The 20,704-nt window shown below is 51.0% G+C and overlaps 1 protein-coding gene across 4 annotated transcripts in view; it reads right to left on the reverse strand.

Moving 5' to 3' along the window:
* The window catches only part of Pde11 (Phosphodiesterase 11), a 376,721-nt gene that overhangs the window by 102,412 nt on the left and 253,605 nt on the right, over positions 1 to 20,704 (reverse strand). The gene's annotated exons all lie outside the window — the stretch shown is intronic.

Genomic DNA, 20,704 nt, shown 5'->3' on the forward strand with positions numbered 1-20,704 from the left:
TTGCATCTGAGACAAGAGCGCCGATGTGGGCCGGCAACCGAAGCAGCACTGCCCTGCAGGCGCCACGATGGCCGTTTTCTATGGGCGAGCCTGCACGGCGCTTTCCTATTCTTCCAAGCAAAATTTCACGAATGCTTGACACGCAATTAACAGAAACGCACCTCACCACTGGCTGGAGAGGTTTGCTTGGTCTTGCGCTCGGCAAGCTATGTTAAAGTGGTACACATGCATGGACGCACGAAGGTTATCGCATGCTAAAGATGAGTCCTAAGTGCCCCCCCTTTTGCTACACCGCACGACTAAGTGGAACATAACGCAGGGAGTAGAGGTAGTCATGACGGTGTGTTTGCAGCTCGAAGCAAGAAAAGTACACGCGATGGCTGCGCTACGACAACACGCGAGAGGCGTGCGGATCCTACAGGGTCGCGCGGTCGGAAAACACGCAACCATTATACGTGGCCAAGGCCAACCAGGCGACTAAAGTGGATGAATGCGTTTATATAAACGTTAGTCTTCACGGCTGGTTGGAATGCAGCGGAGAGGCGGCGGTGAGATCTGCAAAGATTTCGCGCTAACCAGATAGCAGCGCAGCGCGGCGGAAGGAGAGATCGAGCGCGGCTTGCTCCGGGGCAACGCTGCGCGGCACTCAGCCGAAGGTTGGACACGCGAAGCCTTCCACTCGAGTGCGGAAGGCAGTTATTGTCGAAGCTACCGGTTCCAACTTTTACGCCATCACCGTCGCGAGAATGTGGCCTCAAGTTCGAGCGATGCCCGTTGATATGGACGCGCAACAGAGGGATATGCCGCTTGGCAATTTATTTTTCGTATCGGATCAAAGAGGCTGTCGAAGTAATTAAGTGAGAGGTGATACTATGCGGCCGTTGCAGTTTTCACGCCCCAATGTGTCAAGGCGACGTCCCTGCCAAGCTACTATCGCGAGAAGCAAACGCTGCTCAGTGCATAGCCCACACACCACACAATATTCGTTGCGCGTCGGCGGAATGATGTGCAGATTTCTGGCCAAACTGTTAGCAGAGGTTTCTTGCACTGGGCGACGCGAGTGACTTTGAGGATTACGAGTTACGGTTTAGGAGCTATCGTGATTAGCTTGGTGACAGCTGCCACTGCTCCGATCTAAATTGGAATCTAGTTATAGTATCAGTTAAAATTTTACGCTCATCATTCGCTATAAATGCAGCTGTGTTCCTTCAAACGCAGCTAACCGTGAACTGAGAAACGAACTGCAAATGAAACTGCAGGGAAGAAGAGTGAAGTTCACTGCGATGCGGCGGCATGGAATCTTTCTTGGAACCGCGACCAAAACCCATGAGTGCCTTCTAGTTTGTGCATAGCAGGCTGGGATCACGGTCGAGGTACACACGAAGACTTTCTAAACCCTCCTAAGTCAGAGTTCACATGTACTTCAGCATCACAGATGAGTTCCACTGCTACTAAAGCGGGATTGCCAGGGATGACACTACTGTGACAAATACCTTCTTCACTACCTTAGTTTTTTCGTCAGTGTCGCTGAATTTGTTGCTTTTAATGACAAACCCTTCAACTTCTGTCTAAGCTTGACCCGGCAGCTTGAAAACCGCGCTCCATGCCTCGCACCCAAATAAAGAACCTTGAAATTACATTACACCAACCGCATACACAACATACTCGTCCGTCTTGTACAACATGATGTCTCAGATGTCCGGTTATTTTTGGGCAATTTTTATGTGGAGACAAGTGCCACCTTCGACAGCAGCCAGTGCGGCGTTTGCATGCATACGTACAGCCGCATCCTCCGGAAATTTCCAGTTAGGACATTGACGCCGCTTACTCGGCCCCACCACACACAGCTATCGCCCTAACAAGGTCCGCGAAACTTCCGAATCATTCACAGAGTTTCACAAAGTGAATCTCCAAGCCGGAAGCGCAGTATGAAACGCCCGGGTGGTCAGGTCCCTCCGCCAATCGGAATGCGATGGGCGACGCATTGTATACACCACCTTATTGTCAGTCTACGGCGCCTCAAAGCCGACCGTATCACTGCGACGAAAACGGCAGTGGAGAATCGTGCGAAAGCCGAGACGCAGGTCTTCGGATACTTAGCGGACAGCCGTCGAATTTCGTGGCATGCAGGAGTAACTCAATCACTGTTTCGGCCTACTGAAACTGGCTTTACTCGATTTGTTAGGTGCGGTACTATGGGCTAACTTGCGATGCCGTACTTGCTATCAGCGTCGTAACGCTTCACCGGAGTCCGCAAAAAATGCAGCTTCCGCATTTCCTCGGCGTGCGCCCTGAAATTCACAGGGTTAATGTGCGCACGTCCAGCAGACTCGATCAAAGCACCTGCGCCTCTCATTTTAAAAGCTGCCTGTCCAATGGGAGACAAAACTTTTTTTTTAAGGCCCTCGAACACCGTAAATGTTTGGGCTGGGGTGCATTCATCTACTTCCATCGTAGATTAATGCGAATTAGTGGAGATTAATGGGTGGATTAAGGTGAAAGAGTAGGTCGCGTTAGTATAATCCAATAGTAGATACTCGAACATTTCAATCCTCAGAATTTCAAATTTGGCGATGCTGTGACGCCACGACCTCGTCGAACAATCAGAATTTTGTTGCGGAGAAACCAAGTGGTTGTTGCAAGACGCCAACCTAAATTCTATCGCATTAAAAGGAATTGCTCACGGCAGCCTGTCTGGCTGTCTCCTGATATGCCTTCCGAACATAACAGAACTGAGCAGAGCATAAATCTCAGCGACGAAGAAACAAGTTGATGAGATAACGGGGAGGCACGCGCGCGCAGGGCTGAGGGGGTTGTGCGTCTCGCCGGACTCTGGTCGTATGATCGAGACGTCACGAGCGCGCCGTTGCGAAAGCGGAACTGCCGCGGCGGTCTGCCGCCACTGCGTCTGCGGCATACAGCAAACAACAGCAACGGGAGAGGGCATTACTCCTTCACCTGCCTGGATAGCGGCTCGCGCCGACCGAACGCTGCAGCCTGGACTGGGCGTCTTCTGACCAGCGAAGCCCGATGCATCAGGAGTCATCCGTGCTTCCGCATGGGGAAGCGCCCGTTGGCAGGCGAACACTCCGAAGGGGGAACGTAATATAATCGACTACCTGCAATGGGTGACGACGTTTTGAAGTAGACACATAATTCAACGCAGAGCTGGAGGGACAAAAAAGATGTAATTAGTTTGCCTTAATGTACGGGCTTGTACGATGTCGCGAAAAAAATTACCAGGGCCATACCTTCGTGCACCATCATCTAAGCCAACAATTATGTTTAAATGATTCTCAACCACCGCATCATTTCGGGTTATAGCGCCCGCTGCTGGAACAGTCGACACCAAATAGAATGTTAAATGCAATACTGTCTATTGTTTCCCGCCTCCTTCAAAAACTGATTTCTGTTTACATACTATACAGTTGAACCTTGCTACAACGAAACTGACGGGGCGCGCGAAAAATTTCGTTTAGGGGAAAACAGCCCAAAAACACTGTCAGATTGGACAACATAGTTCCAAAATATAATTTATTTCCAAAGAAGTCGGTCAGCTCCTTCTGCTTTTTTTTTTTGCCAGGAGTGCCGTGGCGCGACTTTCGCACTCGATGAGCAGTTGCATCGCGACGTCGTCATCGTGAGCACCAATAAATCTGCGCAGCACATCAAATGCTTCCATTACTTTTAGTGCAGATGGTGATGCTAAATCTTCTGCGTCGCTGCCATCATCCGATAATGCGTCGCTGTGGTGAACGTCCTCAATTATGGCTTCATAACTCAGCTCCTCGTGAGCTAGCACTTCATTGTCAACAGCGATGTAATCAATCGGCCGACACATCTCCGTAGTCTTGAAGGGCTGCCCATGCCGCATTGGCCTCTGTGAGATGCCGAAGTCCGCTGAAACATCTGCCTTTTTCCTGCCGCTGGATGTCGCGCTGATAATTCGTGCCTTCTCTTCGAGTGAAAGGAACTTCCGCTTCCTAGACAAAGTCGCCATGTTCGTGTCGATTGCAGCGCACAAGCACGAGTGAAAAAAAAAAAAAAAAAAACTAGGGCAAACGCGCTGTTGCTGTTGCCAGGCTGCTGTGTCCTTTGGCGACGGATTTGTTGCGGCTCTGGCTTGGAAGAAAACGGGAGCTTGCACCCGCGCCTTGCCGCAAGGCAGTCAGCCCGTTTGTCCTCACTACCAAGCAATGGCGGTCTTCATGTGCATTTGAATGAGTGGATCAATTGGTACAAGCGAAAGTTTAGTGAAACAAAGCAGCGTGAACCTACGGCAGTACACAGATGGGCAATGATATGCTTGTTTTATTGTAAGATAGATTTTTAAACCCAGCTTCGCATAGCAAAAACTTCGTTGAAGCGGAAACGCGCCCCAAAAATGGTTCGTTGTGATAACAAATTCGTTCCATCACTTTCTATGGCGAGCTGACGGGGAATTGAAAATATTTCGTTGAAGCGGCGTTACGTTGTAGCGGGGTTCGACTGTAGTAGTTGGCGAAGTACTGGCGTTGCGAAGCGATACTGCATGGTGCTGCGCATCTCTTTATTCTCAGTTGACAACCCAGCAGACTGTGCCAGCGTGTCATAGGTTCTAATTGTCAGGTGAACCTCGTAGTGCTCTGAGCGTGCGTGCGTCTATGTCTCCGTTCTCCGTGTTCTCCCTTCCTCGGACGAAATCTGCGACTGCCGGGTATTTGTCCCTGCTCTACAGTTTCAAACTCCCCGTCAAAGCAACTTCCTCCGCCCGTGTCTCCGTCCCAGCATCACTCCCCATCAAAGACAGAAGCAAAACCAACCGCTGATTCAGAGCCTGGCGTTCCTCTGCAGGGTGGGCGTAAGGAGCGCCGCGATCGCGGCGGCCGGCGCTCGTGCAGTCTGGCTAGGGAGACAATGCAGCTCGCCAGACACGCCGTCTCCGCGGAACGCGGCGGGGCGGGCACGTCTCTTCCAGAGACGCGATAATGATGAAGGGAGCGGCTTGCCGGCTCTGCATGCCACACTCGCTGGGCCCCACAGGTCGCACAGGGGCACAGTGGCGGCTGACAACTTTATGGCAACTCGTTCCGCCAGCAAATGCGCGACAGAAGCGTTTTCGCTCCGCGGGCCGCCCTGACTCCTGGCAGCCAGCCCACCGCCGGAGAGAGCCTCCGCTTATCCTTCCCGATGCGGGTGCCCAGGTGGAGCGAAATGCCGGCGCACGACTGGAATGCTGCGCCTTCGTGCAGCGGGCACAACAATAACCTCGCCGGCGTCGTCATGCTGCTTTTCATTCTCGCGCCTTAGCTCGCTCTTCTTGTTCTGGCAGCCGCGCAACAGGAGCGAAGGGTGTTCTTTTCGCCCGCTGTCTACACGCCGACAAACGTGGCGGCCACCGGCGGCGACAAGGGCGACCACCGACGGCGGGCCCCGTATGATGTGCAGTACTAATACAGGGGTTAGTCCTGTGGGGTCTAACTGCGGCGCCACAACAACGAGTCCTCACAGGTGCAACCATTACTCTTTCGGAGACTAAAAGGGACACCATCTACAGGTAGCCTCTGCACGAACGAAACATCCCTCGCGAGGACTAAGGACTGCAATTTAGTTTTAATGGGGTTTACCCTGCTGAAAAAAAGTTCTATGATGCAATAACCTCATAGAGGCTTCATCACAGAATATTATACAATCTGAATGATATATCATACAATTTGTATGGTATTCTATGACATCTCTATGATGACTGTATGATTTTACAGAAATGTATGACATTTGTATGATAATTTTCGATGATTTGTGTGATAAGTCTATGATATTTGTATGATAAACTGTATGAGTTTATTACATCATACAACTTTTTTCAGCAGGGTAACGTCCCAAAGCGACTCAGGCTATGAGGGACGCCGTAGTGAAGGGCCCCGAAAATTTCAACCGCCTGGGGTTCTTTAACGTGCGCTGACATCGCACAGCACACGGGCCTGCAGAATTTTGCCTCCATCGAAATTCGGCCGCCGCGGCTGGGATCGAACCCGGAGAGTCGGTTCCCAGTACAGAGCATGGTTCGCGAGCATCATAGGCACTCATACTTCCACGCTAGAAAAAAAAAAATAACTATTGAGAAGAACGCTGCCGGATCGACGAAAGCAGCACTTTGCCTCAAAAGGGAAATTAAAACGAAAACGTGAGTCGCAGGGAGCGGTCCGCGAGTTCATCTACATGCCCACAGACACGCAGCTGTAAGCCCTTGCACGCTTTCCGTAAAAAATTGGTAAGTGCCGCCTTTGCCAAGCTTTGAGGACAGGATCGATCCAAATGACAAGTCACCCTCCGGCATGCAACTCTTGCTAAACCAAGCTCTCTACTCTTCTGCGCGGTCGATGGACCAGCAGTGCTGCCTCCACGTAGGCCATCGATGTCCACTCGTAGCGTTTAGAACCATTACCCTGCGATAGTGTACGTGTGTCACCCGAAATAATGTGTTACAGACTCCAATAAAGACAATCTAAACTCAACTAGACATTCGCCCTCTAACAGAGCATATTCACGTCAACAGCTGATGTTTCACGACTCTGCATGCTGCTCGAGATTCCGACGGTTATTCAGTATAACTGGTATCGTGTGATGGCGTCACGACACTCGAAATTCTAATCTCTCAACATCAGTGCATCCTTCCACTATGTCTGGAAACCCTGCAGCTTGAATCCCAGTTCTAACGCATAGTAAGGTGTCTATTGGACTGTGAAGCGACCGCATTTAAGCTACATCCTAGATGGAGCTGAACGAATTCTGGGAAGAACCATATACTGTAAAGGACTTAACTTTCGCAAGGACCAAATTTTCGCGTTGTTTTCGAATCGCATAGAGCTCGCGACAAATAAGTCCCGCGAATAATTTCGGCAGAACATCAACTTATAATCTGGCAGAAAATGTCTGAGATCAGCACATTGTTTCTATTTGCGATTAGAAGTGAAAAGTGCGGAGGAAACTCTACCTTCGAGCTGAAATTGATGTATTTGAGGGGCACTCTTTTTAATCCGCTGTCCGAGTTTGTGGTTGTTTTCCGTTTATTTACGAATTGGAAAAACAGCGCAATCAAAGACGAGACACAAGAGAAGGACAAAACACCAGCGCTGGTGTTTTGTCCTTCTCTTGTGTCTCGTCTTTGATTGTGCTGTTTTTCCAATTCGTAAAACATGTACCAACCAGCCCGTATTTGCCCTCTTCTGGAATCCGTTTATTTGCTTCTCTATGTTGCACCCCTCCACTCCGTATAGAAAATCTTGAACTCAGCGAGAAGAGTGCTGCTATGTCTGCTTCAAGCAATTAGTGCTCGCGAAATATTCTCAAACTGCCACTTGAGCCGAATTAGAGAAATGTTTAGCTGACCAAAAATAAGTCGTTTAAACGAAGGAGCCGTGCGGCCACTCCGCCTCCTTCGAGGCGCATCAAAGTCACTGAGCAAATGCATATGCAAAAATCCATAGGTTAAGGTGACGTTAATGTTTCGCATCTCGCAGTTAAAGCCCGGGAGCATGCAGTTGAGATCTGTTCAAGCCCCCCCCCCCCCCCCCCCAATGTATGCAAGTACATATCCCCTAATGCGCCAAGTACTGAAGGTGAGCGTACCATTCACGCACATCGATTGCGAGAACGCGAAGCTTGCACGAGGGGAGGTGTCGGCAAGCATCTCTTCCGGAGGAAGCACATCGCAATGGAAGGAAAGTACTTGCCCTGTTCGACCACTGGAAACCACCACGCGCTTGGCATAGAGTGGAGGAAACACAACTTCGACGTCAGGAGAGGCAATTTTGTCACCGTGAAAAAGAGAGGCAGGCAAAAAGAAAAGAGAAACGAGACAAACAGTTTTATTTTTGCTAGCACTACGCTCTAAGCTGCGGCTCTTGGCATGCACATCCACGACAGCCGTAACAGGGTTTCCCACCGCAGAGCTAGGTATTGCACCCTCATTGAAGCGCAATCACCGGCGCGCTTGCATCCGGCGGTGGGTCCCACGGCGCGCGCCGTTCCCTGTTGCAATATGGGTGACAGGGGACACGCCGAGGCGCGGAGTCAGGGACGCGCGTGTTTACTTTGCGCCGCCTCGGGGCTGTCTTGGATACCGCGGCGGCGACGTCGGCATGTGTGCACTCTGCGCGCCAGAGCCGTGCCAGCCGAGGAGGGAAGAGCGCGGGGAGGAGCTGACATAGCCGGCGGCAGGCAGGCACGCGGCGTCGCCGCTGCCACGGGCGCTGTCAGGCGCTAACGAAGCGCGGCGGCTTCTAGCCAACGAAAGCAGATGGCTGGCCGTCGCCGCCGTCTGCTCCGCCGTGCTGCGTACGTCACGGCTCTGGGGCCAGCGGGACACGTCGTCTGGTTCTACCCTCACTTAGTTCCCCGGTAGCCCACATCTTGCTCACTCTTGTTTCTTGCCGCCGATTCGTCCCATTTTGCAAGTACCCCCTCTTCCATCTGGCGCGATCGTCTGTTCTCTGGACGAAGCTCGAAGAGAACGCGGCGGAAGACCCCAGGATGGAGTTCTATATATATACGGCAGTGGGCGGCGACCAAATCGATAACCGCATAGGTCGCCGCGACTACGATTGAGCCACAGGCCCACACCAACGCCAAGATCAAGTAGCCATTCAACAAACAACGTTTTTCAATTAAATCCCTCTATTTATATAACGTTCCGCGATCGAGTGCGCTAGAGGAAAGTCATATCAGCCATTCTGGTGTTTGCAGATGCAGAGGAGCTCGAATCTCACTGCCCCTGGCAGATTTCGCCGCTGTATTTTAATTTAAAGCATGAGCAGGAGCGCCCGGTTTCTATGTTCGAGGCCAGCATGGGGGTTCAATACAAGAGGAAAAGTGCGGAAATAGCCCGCACGCCTTGTGTCTATTTGTCGACACACCAGTACAGACCCCTGCAGTGAAGCAGCTATGCATTGGAAATGGAATTGTAAACTTAAGCGGGAAACCATGTCAGGCGATGCAAAGGCTGGTGGTTAGGAAGTACGACTGTAACGGGTTGCTGCACCACGGAGATGACTTTTTTCTTCTCTCTCTCTGGCTAATCTATCCCGCTCCACTATATGGTACACCCGCTGATTCTCTCCAATATATTGTCACGTAATAGTGACGGCAGGCCGGAAGTCAGAAAGACAGCCAAAAGGCCTTCAATGAAACTTTATTGCGAGAGCTAAATGACTCGGCGGCGGCGATAGCAACAAGCGTGCTCGGCGGTCGTCGAACAGAATGCCCGCCGCTCTCGGCCGCGCTCTAATTAACGCTAGTAGGAACCATCCACATATGGCGCCAAAGCAACTACAGCCATCTGGAACAATGTGGAAGCAGCTGCGCATGGCTGCGATCATTCGAGATAAGTCTTACCGCATCTCGCGACACAAGCAAATGATAAAGCCGAGTGTCGGCGGCTTTGAGCGCAGACATGCAGTACAGTGATTCGTGGCAAAACGTTAGATCGTACCGCAACGCCATACTGCTGATAGCTGGCAAATAAGCCACGCTCATCTTTTTCGAGTTGCAGATGGCAAGCAATGAGACCGCCACGATGACATCATTACAGAAAGACGACAGGTGCGCCAGTGGGCACCTTTCAGGTATAGGAGCTACCCATATGACTTCCTCCCTTGCCTTAGTAAAAAAAAAAAAAAAGTGGAGCGCAAATTGAGCACCCACAGCTCGCGAACGCTGCGAGGAATGGCGCTCGAAAAATGCCCTCAGAAGAGGAGGGGCGAGCGGATTCGGAGGGCACGATAGAACGTGAGGCGGTTCACGTCACCAAGAAGTTAAGCTAGTGTGCCATATGCTTAGAGAGATGGAAAAACCGACGCTCCTGCTATACCTAACGCACCTAACGATACGCCAAGTACGACCGCGGAGATTGTGTTTCCGAGAGCAGCGTGGGCCCGGATAATGTAGCGGTCATATTTCAACCCTTCCGTTTTACTCTTTAAGCCCTTCGCAATTCGCTCAACCGACGCCACGCCCCCGCTCCCGTCACGATCTGCCAGCCGGCGCGGCCGACGATGAGGAAGGAGATGAATCGGAAGATATAAATCTCTATGTTACAGCGACCATGAAGCAAAATCTATACTGCCACGCCCATATGAATTTCGTTGGTAGCCCGCGCATGCCGAGCCACCCTGTGATGTTAGTGAGGAGGAGCCGACCGGCAGCAGGCTACATGCATATTGCGCTGCTTGTGAAGGCTATCTGCGCGCAGCTCTTACAACCTCCGTTATCCACCAACCTGGTCTTTCATAATACCGCAGCATGTTGCTAAGTAAGTAAATAAATAAATAAATACTTCATTACCCCAGCTGAGAATCTGCCGCCTCTGGTTAAGTTTTCCTGTCCAGGAAAACGTTCACACCTTTGGGATCGATCCTGCTAACCGGATTATCCGTTACGTGTTCTCCGCGTTACATTTGTCGCCCAAGTCAATTTCCTCCCCTTGCGTTCCGCTAGGGTACTAACTCAAGTTTGTTATCTACTCCATTCTCTCTTCCTATATCTAACGCTACTCCTATCCTCTTCGTTTTCAAAGCGCGCTCGCTGCCTTTACTTTCAGTTCTAAAGCGTTTTTCCTACCTTCCACGTTGCGCCCCTTAAGTCAGCAACGGCAGGAAACAACCGTTATACTTTTATTTCGGGGGATACCGGTAAACTACTGTTCACAAATCGAGAGCGCCTGCCTGCTGCACCCAATTAATTCTTATCCTCCTCCCAATTTTTCACTTGCGCGATCTGCGGTCACTATGTGGCCTAGCATGGTCTTCTTCCTTATTGCTTCCAGCGTCTGACTGCCTATCGTAAACCGTCGTTTGTCTTCTGGAGTGTTGAATATTACTTTACACTTCGTATTAAACAAGCTTTAAACCTACCGTTGCGCTTTGCCTGTTTCGGTTCTCAGTCAAACGCTGCAGGTCATACCCGGAGTTACCTAGCAGGACAATGTCACCGGCAAACCGAAAGTTGTTAACGGATTCTCCTCAGCTCAATTCCCTGAATACATATCGCGAACTTATGCAGTGAATAACAGCAGAGATATTGTGTCTCACGGCCTGGCACCCTTTCTGATGGCTGACTCCTCCGGTCGAGGACTATGGTCGAATGCACATATCTTCTACCATATTTAAACACCATGCAGAAGTGCAGTTCCTCCAACCGAATCACATGCTTTATATCCCAAAGCTCTATATAAGGTGCGGTACATGTGTGCATTAATTTATAACCTTACTGATGGCATAAGTACGGCCCGTTGTCGAATATCCTTTCTGAAAACCGGCCTGTTCCCCTGATGGATCAAAGTCTAACGTTGCTCTGATTCTATCAGTAGTTACCTCAATTAATCTCTTGTGAGGAACACACAAGAAGCCAATCGCTTAGTATTTTTTAAAATGTCTGACATCACCCTTCTTACGGACGGACTACTATTACTGTATCATTATTCGATGTTTCTAGTAGGCTTGAGGTCATAAGGCATCGCGCATAGCTCGCGATTGCAAGCTTTTCTAGCAGAATATTTCCGCCGTTCTTTAGCAGATCTGCAGCCATCTGATATTCTCCAGCCACTTTTTCCTCCTCTGAGTTGTTTTTAAGGCTTTCATTACTTCTTTTTAAGACACTAGAACTTCCATTTTCTTCAGCTCCACTATTTCTATACCATTAATTTCAATGGTCGCTGCCGATCAAAAGGTGATAAAAACAGTGAACGCCACGCGCAGAAATCGAGCCTTCGACCGGATGACTATGGGTAAAATTTTGGAACGTTCCTTGCCTCAGTGAGGATGTCTTAAAAGACGCTCGCCCTCCTTCCGTCAATATTTAAATACGCATTACCAAGGAGCCCTTCGTGAGGCCTCGTTTGGAGCGTCATTTTCTTGAGGTAGCCACAAGGCTACCTTCATGCTCCCTTACCTCACTCCTTGACCATTTCGCAAGCTTCACAGCACAGCAACTTGTTCTACGCTTGCGCAGTACAGGGCGTCTTCGGCGGCTACGGCGACGCCGAATTCACAATGGCACTGCGAACATTCGCTGCTGCCGCTGCACTGTAAACAATGGGACGTTGCCAGACTGTTTTACTGCCAAGCCATCTAGAACATTTAAACAATATACGTAAGATGTAAAACGAGGTTATATTTAGGCGAGCGCACCTCAAAACAAATACAAGGTTATAGATGTGTACCTGCTCTTTTCTAATTTTGACAAATGCATTTCTATTATAACGGACATATTCTCGACACCAGACACGTATACAAGCGGCTTTTCGTGGCTCTTGAAGCATCCTTACCCACGGAGCATGCTAAGGACGGTTTGAAAATTCGATGACTCCCTTCAACGCTTCCTTGATTAAGAAAGTGTGGAGGGCTCCTCATTTGAGGTAAGGAAACCGAGTAAGCTAAGGCGCGTTCCGAAATTTGGCCCAACAATTCTAAAACTGGTTTCGCTTTTGGTTTTATGGGGTTTAACATCCCAAAGCGATTCAGGCTGTGAAGGACGCCGTATAGTGGAGGGTTCCGGATAATTTAGACCCCCTGGGGTTCTTTAACGGGCACTGACACTGCACAGTAAACGGGCCTCTAGCATTCCGCCTCCATCGAAATGCGACCGCCGCAGCCGGATCGAAGCTGCGTAATTCGGGTAAGCAGCCGAACACCGTAACCACTGATTCACCACGGCGGCTATTTCAGTCCCTAGGCCAGCTCGGAGCAACTAAAGGTGTTGACGAAACGCAGGGTGCGCGCTCGGACTTCGGTGAAGTTCGGGGGCCATGACGGCGCAGTCCAAACAATGGATGTGAGCACAATGGACGGCGATTCCCGCCGCTTTTGCTGGCCATTTTATGCTGAGCTCTACTTGCGGCTGCCGCCGCAGTTTTTGTGATAGCGAAATTCCTCCCTATAACACAGCCGCTCCGCCCACGTGCAACGCGTGCTTATAGCGCACCGCGCGAGGCCGGGACCGAGTGGCGCCCCGAATACGGCGTACGTCAGCGGTGTTCCCCGCGGGTTCTCCCCAGAAAGCGACAGACAGCGCGCTCTCTGCCGAGAGCGATGGCCAAAAATAAGTTCGACAACACGCCTCGGAGAAAAACATGCAGCGCAAGGAAGAGCTTATACGTGGCTCGTCTGCAAGGCGCCCGTCCGTGCACCATATGGCCGGCCGTATAGATGGGCCGCCATTGGCTTCGTCTATTTTCGGAGCATCGCGATAAAAACACGGGGAGTGCGCCTAACCCTTGCATCCGATGAAAAAGAAAGAAAGGCGTACCGGCGTTAACTCCCTTCTCGCTCGTCCACTCGTCACGTACACAGAAATACGGAATGGCGCTTTGCATAACATCCAACACAGTTATTACAGTTTGGATGACTCACGACACTCACGATCGAACCTGTTTGTTCAAGGTAGCAGATCGCAATTCTTCCTGAAGTCACGCGTGACGGCGCAGTTAATGACCGCGGGAAAACGAACGCCACTGCTAGAGAAGCGCGGCGGCAGAGCTTCTGACGCTGCGAACTTGTGCACAGGACGGCATACACTGTAAACGAGCCACATAACCGGCCAATGCAGATGCGCCAAGCAAGCGCGCACTTCCTTGTTAAGCGTAAATTATACGTCACGTGATCTGCATACAGTATAATCCAACGGGGCTGTACGGGAAGAAGCTGCGTGTAAGGCAATCGAGTAGCGAATATTTGTGCTCTGAATGCACGTATACGGTACACCCCTGAACATGCCGGTTAATCCCAAGTTGGTTTCTTTAGCTCCTCACGCCGGAATCAATCTATGGCTGTCGACTATTTACGTTCGTCTTGAAAAATCGCTTTTAATTCCCGGGCCCGCTTTGTGCGCTGCTAATCCCGCATCAAAGAAAGAGCAAGGAATGTCGAAAACTCTTGATGACTAATCTTTTTACTATCAGGGCCGTCACTGTAGCTTCGTCTGCAAGACCGGGTACACGTGCGCAAGTAGCCTGACAGTGACTGCCTGGATAATGGAGAGTGCCTGGGCGAACAATGGTGATGACTCACTACTCACTATGCGAACACAATTCATAGGCTGGCCACTCTTTCTAGCGTCTACGCGACAACAGCTTCCTTATAGCTTCGCGCATATGCATATACTCCAGCCTATATACCCCGCTGAAATCAGGCGTTCACACGCTCAGGTTCATCTGCACTCCATAACTTACGAGTGGCGGTGTAAATGGATTCGCGCTTATACTCTGAGTGCTCTTTTGAGGCATTAAAGTGTCATACGGTGTTGCAAGCGCTGTCTGTGTTATACTGAAAAAAAAAAAATAACAAAAGTAGGAGGCAAAGAAGGAGGGAACCAAAGCCCGATATCTGTCTTCGCGCGTCTTCTACACATATACGGGCATATGCAAAGCAGGCATGCACGGCCTCTCGCAACGTGCGGCCGCATCGCATATGCGCGCACCGTCAGCGAGAAGCCGCCGCCGCCGCCGCGTGAAGGAGCTTGCGCGAGCAGGAGCCTCCCCCAGGACGCACAGGTGTTAGGGAAAGCCGGGTGCCCGTTCGGGGCCCGCGACCGAAATAGCGCGCCGGCGGCGGCGGCTGTGCGTCTGTATGTGCCGCTGCGGCCCCGCTTGAAAAGAAGGACGCGGGAAGCGCGCGGCCGCTGTCATTTCGCAACGCGCGGCCCTCCTCAGCGGGCACGAACACTGTGTGTGCGTGTGTACGCGCGACGTAGGGACGACGGCAGACGACCACCGAGGTGGTTTTGGCGGTTGGCCTTTCGCAACACCACGGCGCCTTCCAGTACGGTCAGACTCGTTTCCACATCCGCGATTCCAGAGCGCTTGAAACGCGTGAGGCGACGGGGCTTTCAATCGGCGCCGACCGTCGCGACACGCGTTATGACAACCGTTCCTCACTTGAGCTTATGAAGTCACGCCGTTTGTCAACGAGCCCAAGAACAGACGTCAGATGCGCGCATGTAATCTTTTGCACTTGCGCGTTGTTCTCATGGTCATTTTATCATTATTCTTTGCGGATCTTATTCCGAAATTATTGTAATTGCATAGCTGGGCCTGCTTTACTGCACGGAATGCTATAATTAGCATCTGAAATTACCCTTAACGGGGCCATCGCGCTGTGTCCCGCTTGCCCGGTCCAGAAGATTGCCGATGCGACTGCACGACGGAGAGCCTAGGCGCCGATGTTTGATTTCAGGGACCGCACATGGCCTTCTCTGAGGTCACCACGTTGCAGTTATCTGTCAAGAGGCCAAGTAGCGGGCAGCCTCGCGGAGTGCTGCCTGCTTACGACTGTCCGGACCGTACGAAGCGACCATTACGCGACTGTCGCAGTGCAACGACATTCCATTACGCAGGAGCTGGCGTGCTTTCTGTTCAATGTCTGTGAGGCGCTACAGGCAAGTAACGAGACGGGCCACGGCATTCATTTTTCTCTTATTTTGTTTTCCTCAGCTTACAAGTAGACTCTCAACCTGAGCGCGTTGATCTTTGAGCTGCAATCTCATTGAACATGTACAGCGTCCAACTCACGCAGCAGTGAAACAGCATCTAAATGACACAGTGCTTAGCATGCAAGCCCCCCCCCCCCCTCCCCCCCCCCCCCCCCCGGAGCTCTAGTTAGGGTGAGTACACAAACTCGCTGTAGCCGCACGACGGCGGTGCTTGAAGTAAGACTGCCAGTTGAAGTGAAGATTTCGCCTCCAACTGTATCTAGAAACTACGCGCAGCGACGACAGATCGTGGTCGCAGTCGAGACACTTTCTTGACACCGTGACTCCACATGCCAAGGAATTTATTTCTCTGGCAGGTACTGGAAACGTGTCGCATATAATTTAAGTGCCGAGCGCTTCTGTGCAACGAAAAAAAAATAAAAAACTGCTCGCGAAAAAGGCTTTCGTTCATCAGCTGCTCCGTCATTTCAAACAACTGAAAAGGTGGTTCGTGGTACTTCGAGAGTTCAACGGAGTTTAGAAAGTTGAGTTTAGAAAATTGAGTTAGGTTCACATGAATTCGTTCTACAAGAGTCCAACAGATGCGAGTCGACTGTCAAAGCGAGTTTCGAGAGTTCGTAACTGCGTCAGCGGAAAAAAAGAGTTGCAAATCGGCTTTACCGCACATGATCGATTTAGAGCTTTGACAAATCAACGACGACCCACGAAGGAGGGTAGCCCAAAGACTCTACCGGTGCGTACCCGGTGGCACTGCGGATCGAACCCAGCACCTCCCGCCTGCGAGGCGAATGCCGTAACCACGAGGAAGGCCACCACTGCGGTAAATTCGCTGTACACCCGAGATGAATTAGTCAGGCCAGGGTACATAAGCTACTAATGCACTGCGCGTCTTGACATACATGTGTTCTTTGCATTTCGACGATTCAACGTTTAGAACTCTCAAAATGAACAGGCACAGCGCTGCTTAATGCTAGAAGGAAAGCGCAGCTTGTGCAGAGGCCGGAAGGGATGCTGCTGATGAGGTTGGCAGGGGGTTAACAAGCACCATACTGTAGCGCTTCAAGAGCGCCAACAGCCCAGAGCGTTAGCAGGGCCTATAGGGTCCGTGCTTGTGTTCATTCAAACAAAGCACGCGCTCAGCGTGCGCTGTTACCGGAACGCGCACTGATCTTTTCCAGGAATTTTGTCCCTCGAAGCACACGCTGCTTCCCAATGAGGCAGTGGCAGTCTTATAACGGACCTCTACAGCGGCTGCCGGTCACCACCACGAAATTCTGAGAAATGGCACGCACCTAAAGGGATCCCTGAAACCGTTTACGAGTGTGGGTCAGCATACGAAGCGCGAGAGCACTTCTTAGGGATATAGTGCCCCCAGAGACGGTACAGCGTACAATGATAATACAAGGACAGCAACTCAGATTGCTGTTTGCAGTTTTACTGCACTAGTACACATGGTTCACCAGCGCAAAAAGCCGTTACGTCCTGATGAAGCTCCCAGCAGCCAACTGTTGCAGTTTGCAGGTGGTGTTTAGGGGGTTTTCCCTCTCCACCTGTCACTTGACAAGGTAGAGAGAGAGAAATAGCCCTCTCCACTTTAGGAGAGTGGACCGAGAGGGCGGACTAAGAATGACTCAGCAAAAATGAACATTACTCAGAATGGCACAGCAAAGTTAAAGACGAAGAATGCCTCAGCAAAAGATGAAGTTGCCGAAGCGGAGCTTGTGTGCGCGTGAAACGCTGATGCTTCAACCACGATGCAAGTTTAACAGGAAACGGGACGATGGAAGCTGGACCGTCTGCCAGAGACCCAGACGCAGCCCGTCGGGCTCCAAGAGCGGAACAACGTCTCAGAAGAGAGCGTCAACGAACATTTTGCTTTGTCCATGGTAATACGGGGGCTGTATTCTGAAGCGATTCTTCTTTCGGGCCATTCTTTCGTCCCTCTACCATTGCTCGCTACCGCCAGTGACATCAGCTAGCGGGCAATGTCGTTCGCTCCGGTGTCAAAATCGGGGCCGAGCAACGAAAAAGCGCCAAAAGAGTGGCTCTGGAAACAAATAGCTACGAGGGTAGGCCCCTACACCTCTAGTAGAGACTACTAGAAGTCCAACGGTTGCAACTTTAGTTGTCTTTTCATATCTGTTTACCTGTAAACAAAGCAGGTGTAGATCTATGCTGCAGTCAGTGATCGGGATTTAGAACTTTGAGACGCTGTGCTGTGACGACGACGCTCGTAATCAGTTCGCTCTTTGGAAATGTTGCTATTTTACACAACTCAAAGCTGCAGACTTATCTCTTTAGAGAACACATGCTTCACTCATAGCTGAAACTGAGCTCAGGCCTGCTTATTCGCAGGCTTATTCGCACTTCAAGCTCGAAGCTGGCCGAGTTGGGCCAACGAAAACAAGCGAACGCTTTCAAGTCGTGGCACGTTTCAGCGAACGAAGCAATGTGCTCAAAATTCGACGACTGTATCAGCAGTGAAGCCATCTCAGGCAAGAGAAGTCAATTTGTCGGTCCCACTGTTCCAGCACGGATGCTTCTACATCACTTTTATATACGAGCTCGTGCGAGATAGGAACGAGCCTCCTCCTACAAAATAAGCGCTGACAAACACGCTCCTTTCACGAGTGCACTGAAATATCTCCTAACAACTACTGATGCGAATGCTTATGCCTGCAAGTCGAGACTTAAGCTTAAGGTTTCCTTCATTGTGTGTTGGAATTTGCTAACTATTTCTGCGCGTCCACTGCCGTTCATCTCTTGGCGTAGCGTTTCCAGTCAATGAATCGATAAATTTTCGCTTGCAGAGTCGTCAGAATTATGGAAACTTAATTAATGACAAGATTAATGCGCACAAGAAAATGTCCGTGCGTTTTTTTGTTTTTTTACTGGTGCCGAAACAAAGGTTTACCCAAAGACAAATCTAAACCTCTCCGAGAAGCTTTTTCAAACGCTATTTACATCGCCAGTCGTTCGACGAAGTAAGAAAACTACTACAAAGCGACGGCTCGGAGGCGACGCGAGCCAGTGCGCGCGGAAAGCGAGCAATCGAAAATGCACGCGTGGATCTTTAAACAGACTCCGCAGTGACAGCACCTCTTCCCCAAATTTCTGGCCGAGACGGCACCTGCGAAGACCGCGTCGCTTGGCAGCGGTTCTTGGCGACTCCGCCGCCGTCGGGGCTCGTGTCGACACCGGCGGGGGAAGGGGAAGACGGCCAATGAAGAGTGATTGACGGACGCCTAGCTGTGCGCGATGCGCACGCGGTCCCCTTGGGTCGTTTTTGGTCCAGGGTCATATTGATGTATGGGTCACGCGACGCACTTCAAGCAGCAGCCGAGGGGCTTATTCGCGCCAGACACAACAAGCAATCTGGACGGCTGCCGCAGACGCCTCCGACTGCTCGCGCATCGAGCGGACTTTGTATATGCGTCGTTCCAGGACTGAATGCTTGCCTTAAGAGAGAGAGAGAGAGGAATACCCGACAGACGTGCGCTATGCATAAACAGCTTTTTTTACGGCGACAGAGGGGAGACTATCCGCCATCAGAGTCGCTGAGAACGAAGAAATTACTCAAGTTTGTGCTCGGTTAAGCAAACTAGCCAGAAGCGCACTCACTTTGAAAAGAAAAAAGCTAGGGCCGTTTTGTTCGCCCAGCCCTGCATCCGCGTCTCTAAAGCCATATACTCCGCCCTGCCGCTTGGAGAGCGGTGGCGGCGGAAACGGAGACCCCACATTTGGTGCGCGACTCACGTACCAGATACCCCGGCAATCAACGCCACTAGCGAGAGGCGAGCTCTGAACATGCACCACTTGAAAGACATGGGACCAGTCGCGCACCGCCATCGTAAATTAAAAATAAGAAACGGCAATGCGGCCAATATCCATTACCAGTGAGTGTTCCCCCGGTGTTCCAAATTTGCGCGTATGCGGTTCAAGTAGCCACCGGTCCGCGCGTTCATAGCTTCAGTCGCCCCGCTCAGCGTACGGGCAAGCCTGGAGATGCGCCAGCTCCTTCCCATGCACCTCTTCGCCGAGCAGTCAAGACGAGGGTCAGGTGAAGGGATGGTCACCGGAGAGAGCCCCTTCTCACCCAAGGCTGCCCTTCCTCCTTTTCTCTAACTGATAGCGGCCATCTACGACCGGCCTCGAATCGGTGAATCGGGGAGGAAACGTCACTCAACCGAGAACTTATAGTCTCTTCAGAGGTACCGAGCAGCCGCGGTGACTCGGTGGTTGTGGCGCTCGGCTGCTGACCCGAAAGAAACGAGTTCGAGCCCGGCCGCGGCGGTCACATTTCGATGGAGGCGAAGCGCTAGAGGCCCGTGCACTGTGCGATGCCAGTGCACGTTAAAGATCCCCAGGTGCACTAAATTATCGGCAGCCCTCCACTACGGCTTTCCCATAGCCCGAGTTGCTTTGGGACGTTAAATGACATAAAACTGTAAACAGGAGTTTAGATCGCAGTGCCCCTTTCATGTTTGTGTTTGCTCCAGAACATTATAAATGTATAAAACTCAATATAAGCTTTTTACGTTTTTATACCATCTCGTCGTCCTTACGCCCTCGGCCCTGCTTTGCGCGAGCAAATACGGTCACGCAACCTGAGTCACAACATAACCACAGAATCCGTCAGCTTTTTCGCAAAGAAAACTTTAGAGAAGCGCATGCAGTGCGTTGTTAGGACGTCTGGATTCAAAGGAGCTTCGAGCATCGGCCGCTCAGTCACTGAGTACAGATCATAAGAAAGAGAAGGCATGTCAACTGGGCCATATATAGATTTTACACAAAAAAGGAAACGTGAGCTGATCCACGGTTTTGCACGCATACACACAGCTGGCATCGCCCATGGGTGTAAGCCTTTTGGCGAAACAGATATCGCTATGTTGCGGACAGTGCAGAGCTCAAAAACGGAACAAGATGCACCAACTATTCCTTGGTTGGAAGCGCATTCTTACCACATTCCAAATCCCTTTGGGACTCCAAAAACCCGTGCTTGCCGGAGGCTCACTGTGGTCACCACTGAACAAAAGTGGAAAGAGTGGAGGAAAACACGAATGCCCGTCGCAGGCGAGGATTACGGGACAAGAGCAGCTGACATGAAAATGGCAGCCGGAATAAAATCGCTAAACCGAAGGCAACCAAAAGAAAGAAAAAGGAGAGGACGCTATAAAGTAACCAGCAGCAGGCAGGCTTTGAAGAAAGGAGCGACCAAACACAATAGGGCGCAAATTACGAC

Source organism: Amblyomma mixtum, chromosome 3, assembly GCF_055824585.1.
Source record: "Amblyomma mixtum isolate Tamu chromosome 3, ASM5582458v1, whole genome shotgun sequence".
Classification (NCBI taxonomy): Eukaryota; Metazoa; Arthropoda; class Arachnida; order Ixodida; family Ixodidae; genus Amblyomma; species Amblyomma mixtum.